Source organism: Tripterygium wilfordii, chromosome 23 (genome assembly GCF_013401445.1).
Source record: "Tripterygium wilfordii isolate XIE 37 chromosome 23, ASM1340144v1, whole genome shotgun sequence".
In the NCBI taxonomy this organism is placed as follows: domain Eukaryota; kingdom Viridiplantae; phylum Streptophyta; class Magnoliopsida; order Celastrales; family Celastraceae; genus Tripterygium; species Tripterygium wilfordii.
Window position 1 is genome coordinate 6399032 of NC_052254.1, and position 7358 is coordinate 6406389.

A 7358-nucleotide genomic window follows, 5' to 3' on the forward strand; every position below is an offset into this window, starting at 1 on the left:
CCAACCTATTATTCGGTAAACCCATCCTCCAATCAATATACAAACAACTTCAATTTCACATATCTAACACAAATTAATCCAATAAATCAAGAACCCATTACCTTCTCCTACCCAAAACTTTCCAAGCTCTTGAACTTCACCTACTCAAGCTTGTTACTCCAATCAACAATAGAATCTAGCAATACAACCATAAACAAGCCTAAATCAACCTATTAAATCACTAATTTCATCTAATTTAAAGATTTTCCCCTAAATCTACAAAACCCATAAAACCCTAGAATCCCAAATCACCCAATCTCTAAATACTAGCTTTTAGGTTTAAGAAACTTAACAAGGTCGTAGAAACAAGTAGAAGGAAGGGATTCAAGCTTCCTTTAGGCCTCAAATGATGTAGGAACTCATGGATTTGAGTTCGGGTTCAAACCTTGACAGATTAAAACAAAGAGATGAATTTAAGAATATGTAAGCTAGAGAGAGAAGTTAGGAATCCAACTTGAAACAACTTGAAAGAGGGTAATCTTACCTTGGTTGATGATCTTAGATTGATGGGAGGGAGGAAATTTGAGAGAAAATGGGGTTTAGGGTTTGTTTTGGTCGGTTATTTTGAAAGAAATCGTGAAATGTGTGTTTTAAATCAATTCTCGGGGTGCAGATTTAGGGAGGTGTCCGAACACCTATGCCTAAAAATCACTCTGTTTCAGTTTCTTCTATAACTGTCCGGATGGCTTTTAAAAACTGTCCGGACGGTTACCTCTGTAGTCAAAAATTTCAATTTTAAAACCACTCGTACACCCCCAAATCACTCGGTATTAATTTATAATGATTTTACATATATATATATACATACTCAACAGATGTTGGTCCTACCTAATTCATAGTTGGTGATTAGGCAATTAAATGACGAGTGGGAAACCAAAGATGACAAGCTCATTCCATACTACCAGCATATCAAAAAATTAATCAAGTTTTTCGATTGGGTGGAGTTGGATCATATCCCAAGGGAAGAAAATCAAATAGCGGATGCTCTGGCAACTTTGGCAGTAATGTTCAATGTAGCCCAAGAGGTGAGGTGCAGGTGATTAAAATTGAGAAACGAGAAGTTCGAGGTTATTGTTCAAATCTGGAGGGAGAGCCCAACGATAAACTGTGGTATCATGATATTCAACAGTATATTGAGAAGAAAGAGTATCCATCAGAGGCATCAGAGAATGACAAGCGCACCATCAGGAGATTGTCAGGATCTTTCTTCCTGAGCGAAAATGTTCTTTACAAAAGGAATGATGGGATAGTTTTCTTGCGTTGTGTTGATATTGCTGAGGCTAAACAAGTCATGGAAGAAATTCATGAAGGAATATGTGGGACTCACTCTAGTGGATATGCAATGGCACAAAAGATTATTCGTGTAGCGTATTATTGGTTAACCATGGAGAAGGATTGTATAAGTTATGTAGATAGATGTCACAAGTGTTAGATTTATGCAGACCAACGCATGTCCCCGTTAACTCATTACATGTGTTGACATCACCGTGGCCTTTCTCAATGTGGGGTTTAGATGTCATCGGTCCAATTGAGCAGAAGACTTCTAATGGGCATCGTTTCATTTTGGTTGCTATAAATTATTTTACCAAATGGGTGGAGGCTGCTTCGTATTCTAATGTGACGAGTAGCGTGGTTGTTCGATTTTTGAGGAAAGAGATTGTTTGTCGATATGGAGTCCTAGAAAGAATTATCATTGATAATGGCGTGAATTTCAACAGCAAAATGGTGAAGGATTTTTGTGACCAGTTCAAAATTAGTCACCATAATTCGAAGCCATACCGCCCGAAGATGAATGGGGCTGTCGAAGCGACGAATAAGAATATTAAGAAGATTATCGGGAAGATGACAAAGACTTACATAAAGATTGGCATGAGAAGCTCCCTTTTGCTCTATATGGTTATCGGACATCAATACGCACATCTACTAGAGAGACTCCTTTCTCATTGGTGTATGGTATGGAGGTGGTTTTGCCTATTGAAGTGGAGATTCCGTCCCTTTGAGTAGTTCTGGAGGCGGGTTTGGAAGAATCGGAATGGACTTGTATGAGATATGAACAGTTGAATTTGATTGAAGAATGAAGATTATGAGCAATTTGCAAAGGGCAATTGTACCAAAGAAGAATGATGAAAGCACATAATAAGAAAGTTCGACCTCGTAGTTTCAGGGAAGGAGATTTAGTGTTGAGAATGATTTTGCCACCTCAAAAAGATCATCGAGGGAAGTGGACATCAAATTTTGAGGGACCCTATGTGGTGAAGAATGCCTTTGAAGGAGGAGCATTAATTTTAACAAGAATGGATGGAGAAGAACTACCTAATCCGGTGAATGCAGACGCAATCCGAAAGTACTACCCGTAAAAAATAAAAAATAAAAAGCTCGCTAGATTGAAAACCCGAAAGGGCGGTCTAGGCAAAAGTTAGAGCAAAAAAAAAAAAGAAAAAAGAAAAAAGGAGGACTCGCTAGATTGAAAACCCGGAAGGGCGGTTTAGGCAAAAATTAAAGTCAAAAAGCTCGCTAGATTGAAAACCCGAAAGGGCGGTCTAGGCAAAAATTAGAGTAACAAAAATCCCGATGGAGTGAAAACCCCTCGTGGGCGCTTCAGGCAAAAATTAGGGAAAACGAAAAGTCTCTACTGAAGTGAAAACCCTTCTTGGGCGCTTCATGTTACATTGAGATTAGAAGAGGAGTGACAGAAACGATTAAGGGGAATTGGCATAGGCTTTTATGAGAAGTCGAGAAGAATGTGGAGAAATACAATGATTGACAGATGGCAAGGCTATGCACAGTTGAATTGGTTATGATCAGGGGTATACATAATGAATTTGTGTGGGAGAAGCTTCATATGGAAATAGTCAGATTCAATAATTGCAAAGTGGGTGCACACAAAACTAGGACAGGGGACAGTTTTGTGCGGAATCGAAACTATTTCATTTATATCCTGCAAAGATTCCTGCTATTTCCTTTGTTTCTAACCTTTTGGAATCATATATGTACTTGATCAGTTTCTCCTGTTATCTATCCATTTTTAGTAAAATACTCTGAGGTCATTCATTTCTGAGTTCCTAATTCATTGATTGTTTTCATCAAGATTCTTATTGCTTGCGTAAAATTCTCATATAATACAAGCATCGCCACGCTATTGAATTTATTTGAAATTAAGTAAAGTAATAAAAGAATCATGACAAGTGCATTAGGACACTGTTCTTAACAGGAACTTGAAGGATTTTGGCATTCTTGACTGTACAGGAGCTTAAAGGAATTTAAAGGCGTTAAAGGCATGGTGGAATTGGAGAGATGTTGGCAATCTTGAGTGTAAAAGAGCTCAAAGGAATTTAAAGGCGTAAAAGGCATGGCGGAGCCCAAGAGATTTTAGTGTTCTTGACTGTAAAGGAGCTAAAAGAAATTTAAAGGCGCTAAAGGCATGGCAGATTTGATGGAAATCAGTCTTAAACAGATAATTGAGAAAAAGTCTGAGCAAAAAAGAGAACGAAAGATAGAAGAATAATTGCAACATGACAAATTGAAAATAGGAATGATTGATAGCCGTTGAAAGATGCAGTCTTCTCGTGATGGATGATTGCAGGACGATAGGGGTGATGGTGTTTGCGACAATTAACCAAAATCAAGTTTTCAAAAAGAGAGGAAATAAAAGAAAATATAATTTTCTTCATACTTTCATGGTTTTTTTTTCTTGCACAAACATTTGGCAAAGCCGAGAATGGCCTCATGATCCCACGTACCTTTTTCCAAACATTTGGCCAAGCTGGGAGTGGCCCAAAGATCCCATGCACTTTCTTTTCTTGCAAGCCAAGTCGGGAATGGCCCACAGATCCCGTGCATTTTATTTTAAGCATTTACAGGGCAAGCTGGGAATGGCCCAAAGTTCTCATGCACTTTCTTTCTTGCAGGCCAAGTCGGGAATGACCCACAGATCCCTTGCATTTTCTTTTTACAGGGTAAGCTGGGAATGGCCCAAAGATCCCATGCACTTTCTTTTCTTACAGGCCAAGCCGGGAATGACCAAAGATCCCATGCACTTTCTTTTCTTGCAGGCCAAGCTGGGAATGGCTACAGTGATCCCATGCACTTTCTTTTTTTGCAGTCCAAGCCGAGGATGGCCACAGTGATCCCACGCATTTTACTTTTATTCCAGGCCAAGCTGGGAATGCCCATAGTGATCCCGTGCACTTTCTTTTCTTGCAGGCCAAGCCGGGAATGGCCACAGTAATCCCACGCATTACCTTTTTCAATGTTCCCGTACGAAACTCGGTTGAGTACACCTTTGTTTGTCTTTTATTCCATAAAAGACATACAAAGGGGGGCAGCTGTAGTAACCAGTTTCCGTCCAGCCAAAAAATAGAAAAAACACAAAAAATAAAAATAAAAATAATAATAATAATAAAAATCAAAAGCCCATTCTTGAGCCCTGATGTGCCAATTATATAGATATAATTGTGCATCCGTTTACATGAAATCTTGCATTGTTTAGAGTCGTTTTAGAATTAATTCTGCCTAAAGAGTGGTTAACTGTGCATTTCAGGTGTAAGGGCAATATGGAAGAAAAGGAGCGAAAAGGATGAAAATTGGAGTCAGAGCAAAATCCGATCGATCGGACAGCCTTGAAGCTAGATTTGGCCCGAGAGAAATTCCGAACGATCGGTGACCAAGTCCGATCGATTGGCCAGTCCCGAATCACGATTCTGAAGATTTCTATTGCCCGAAATTACCCTCAAATCATGTGGGTCCATTTCCAAACGGCACAGACTTGTTAGAAAAACGACTTGAGGGTTTTTGGAAGCATAAAAGCATAAATTTTTAGGGTTTGAAGGACTTTTGGACTTTGGAAGCAAAATCAAGGGTTTTGGAGACTTGTCTACAGCAGTCATTGAAGCTTGAGCAAGGGGATCTAGGGTTTCTCTTTATTTCTTACTTGATCTTGTATTTAATGACTGCCATTTTGGATCTTGATTTGTATTCCTTGGTTATGAGGAACTAATCCTCTAACTATGGGTCCTAATAGAACCCCTATTTGAAGATAGAATGAGATTGGTTTATTATTCTTGAATCTCTCTTTGCATTGTTGATTCTCTATGGATGTGCTTATTGCTTTCAAATGCTTGATCACCATTTGGATGATTTTGAGCCTAGGTTGAGACCGAAAGGATATGCTTAGGGTTGCAAGAGTCCATAGAGAACATAGATTGCATGAACCATAGGAATATAGGTTTATGACTTATGCAATCGTTACATGATTTCCATTGTTCTTAACGGGTTTTAAATATATGAATCCGAGTGTTAGGAATAACAGGGATTTATATAGAAAACACTTTTGGTATATCTAGGAATAGAACATTGAATATGTTGGGAAATCGATTGTCAACAATTAAATTGGGAATTGGGAATTAATGAATCAATGGAGTTCAATTGGATAATAGGTGGTGATATTAGGAACCCTAGTGTTTACTTCTCTTGAGAACTCAATTTCTTGTTTGTTGTTTGGTTACTTACTCAAATTGTCACTTACTTAGTGATTTCTTAAATACTTGTTTAGCATTAGATAAAATACAACCAATAATTCGCATTGCCATCTTAGTGTGATAATTACTTGGATTGACATTGAATTGAAATTGTCAATATATCTTCGTGAGAACGATACTCTATTAACTCTTTATTACTTGTGCGACTTGTCCGCTTTGTGAGAACGATACTCTATCTTCTTGTTTTTGGCACCGTTGCCGGGGATGGAGGTAATTTTATTTTTGTGACAATTTAGGTTATTTTTGTGCTAATTTGGTTTTTAAATTTTCTGCAGAAATTCTTTCTCTTGTATGAGCTTAGGAAGACGTGCTCTTAGCTCGAATGTGATTGGTTTGGATCCGGTGATTGAGATGACGTTTCATATGCTTAGACGGGAGCAAAATCATAACCCAGTTGAAGGCATGGGAGACAATTTGGAAGGAAGGAATGGTGCGGGACCATTGGTGGCAATGGTTTGAATGAGAGAAATGACAATGGTGGAGATGCTAATCATGCAAATGGTGGAAATGGATCTAATGAGGTAGATAGGCCACCAAGGCAATTTGATCCTTGTTCTTTGGAGGAATGTGATCGACCGACTTGGGATACCACTCCTTCTAGTATCCGGTATCCACCTATCAACTTCACTCATTTTGAGATCAAGCCGGCTATTATCACCATGATTTCCAACTCCATTGTGTTCTATGGTTTTCCTCACGAAGAGCCAAATGTGCACATTGCTTCATTCTTGCACATTTGCGCTACATTTGATATTCATGGTGCTTCATGTGATGCAATTCTCTTGAGGTTATTTCCATTCTCTTTGAGGGATAAAGCTAAAGCATGGTTGATGTCACTCCCTCCTAACTCCATCACTACATGGGAGGAGCTCTCGGAGCAATTTCTATCTACACTTTTCCCTCCGGCGAAAGCGATTCAAATCCGGAATGATATCATGACTTTTTCCCAATTTGATTTTGAATCTTTTCATGAAGCTTGGGAGAGGTTCAAAGCTATCTTGAGGAGTTGTCCTAATCATGGACTTGCGGAGTGGATTGTTTATCAAGCCTTTTATTCCGGATTGAGTATGTCGACAAGGCAAATGTTAGATGCAGCCGCGGGTGGTTCTTTTATGACTAAATCTCAAAAGGAGGCCCGAACTTTGCTTGAGAAGGTTGCCAGGACAAGTACTTCTTGGCCTACGGAGAGACTACCACAAAGGCAAGGCAATCCAAGAGATGCCAATGTGATGACCGCCTGGCCGCTATGGCTAAAAAGATTGATGCTTTAACGATGAATTCTCCTCAAGGAGTGCATGCGGTTCAAGGAATGCCTATAGTGTCTTGTGATTATTGTGGTGCTAGCCATCAAACCGGAGAATGCTTGATTACTAATGCATCTTCTTCTCAAAGTGAGCATGCTAATGCTATTGGAGGTGGGCATTACAATCGGCCAAGAAATGATCCATATTCCAATTTCTACAATCCGGGGTTTAGGAATCATCCTAACTTTTCTTGGAGCAACACTCAGAATGTGCAAAACCCTCCTCCTTAACAAATTCAGCCCAAGAGAAGAAGAGGGACATTGATGAAATGTTTGCCAAGATGGCCGAGAGTATGAAGGCAGTAGCCAATAACACAAACAACTTCATTAACAAGACCGATTCCGCATTACAAACTCAAGCATCATTGATTCAGAATCAAGGGGCTTCCATTAGAAATCTTGAGATACAAGTGGGGCAACTAGCTAATGCTTTATCATCTAGAGAAAAAGGGGGACTCCCTAGCCAAACGAAAGTGAAT

General features: G+C 39.2%; 1 non-coding gene across 1 annotated transcript; it reads right to left on the bottom strand.

Annotated features, from left to right (window-relative positions):
* Positions 1–6495: 6495 nt before the first annotated feature.
* LOC119993889 lies at positions 6496–6600 on the bottom strand. Its single transcript, XR_005466584.1, has one exon. It is a non-coding gene; the product is annotated as a small nucleolar RNA R71 (small nucleolar RNA).
* Between the last annotated feature and the right edge of the window lie 758 nt (positions 6601–7358).